This window comes from Lathyrus oleraceus, chromosome 5, assembly GCF_024323335.1.
Source record: "Lathyrus oleraceus cultivar Zhongwan6 chromosome 5, CAAS_Psat_ZW6_1.0, whole genome shotgun sequence".
In the NCBI taxonomy this organism is placed as follows: domain Eukaryota; kingdom Viridiplantae; phylum Streptophyta; class Magnoliopsida; order Fabales; family Fabaceae; genus Lathyrus; species Lathyrus oleraceus.
In genome coordinates, this window is record NC_066583.1 from 634,137,859 (window position 1) to 634,139,017 (window position 1,159).

A 1,159-nucleotide genomic window follows, 5' to 3' on the forward strand; every position below is an offset into this window, starting at 1 on the left:
GTTTGGGTTCTCACTTATTGGAAGCGCGAAAGATTGGTTACTTTGCCTTCCGGATGGAACGATCAGGACTTGGAAGGAATTGAAGGATAAATTCCTTGAGAGATTTATGTTTTCATTTAGTATGTCGACATATTGAAAAATAATGGCGTCAATCCAGAAGCTACTAGATTACGTATTTTCTCATAGAGACAAAGCCAGAACGAGGTTGCAGTACCTCCCATATAATTCCATTACAACATGGAATAACCTCAAGCAGGTATTCTTAGTATGATATCTCCCATTGTCTAAGATGGTAGTTTAAAGAAACCAAATCACTTGTTTTAGATAATTTGATGGAAAATCCCTCTTTGAAGTATGGGAAAGGTACAAAGACATGACAAGACTTTGCCCGCATCATGGCCTAGAGAAATGGTTAATCATCTATGTTTTCTATAATGGTATTCTCTATAACACGAGGATGATAATTGATGTTGCGTCTGAAGGAGATTTGATGGACAAGCCCTTCACAGAGGTCTGCTAACTTATTGAAAACATAGTCCATAATCATTATCAGTGGGGTAGCGAGTACACCCCTGTGAAAAGTCTCATACAAAAGATGGTATGTATGAAGTGAGATGCCTAAATTATATGAGTGCTAAGATAGATACCCTCACATCGAAGATCGATAATTTAACCATAACTCTCGCAGCTATCGTATCTGTAGTGACTCCCCTTTGTGAAATTTGTGGAGTCCAAGGACATGTCACATCTGAATTTCAATGGTTGTCTATTCCTTTCTATGACCAGGAAAATTATGCGTAGGGTAACCCCTAATATGATATGTATAATCCTGGAAGGAGAAATCATCAAAATTTCTCCTATAAAAACAACAATGTTTTTTTTGCACCAAGCCCACCTCCTTCTACTCCTCTTGGCTTTCAAAATAATAAAGGAACCCCTTGCTCATCCTTATGCACCTAAAACATCTAATATGGAACTCATGATGTAAAATAATTTCATGTCTCAAACAAAAAAAATAAGGAGTTTATGAACCCGATTTTTTTTTCGATGCAAGTGAAGTTGCTTGAGGATAAACAATGGTTTAAGTTTTAGGGAGTTGGATAAGTGGTTTTTGCAACGTTTTCTTAATTTTATTTCATTCCATTTATTTGTTTAAATC

At 36.2% G+C, this 1,159-nt stretch overlaps 1 non-coding gene across 1 annotated transcript; it reads right to left on the reverse strand.

Annotated features, from left to right (window-relative positions):
• Positions 1 to 294: 294 nt before the first annotated feature.
• LOC127089096 (small nucleolar RNA R71) lies at positions 295 to 402 on the reverse strand. Its single transcript, XR_007790873.1, has one exon. It is a non-coding gene; the product is annotated as a small nucleolar RNA R71 (small nucleolar RNA).
• Positions 403 to 1,159: the final 757 nt, after the last annotated feature.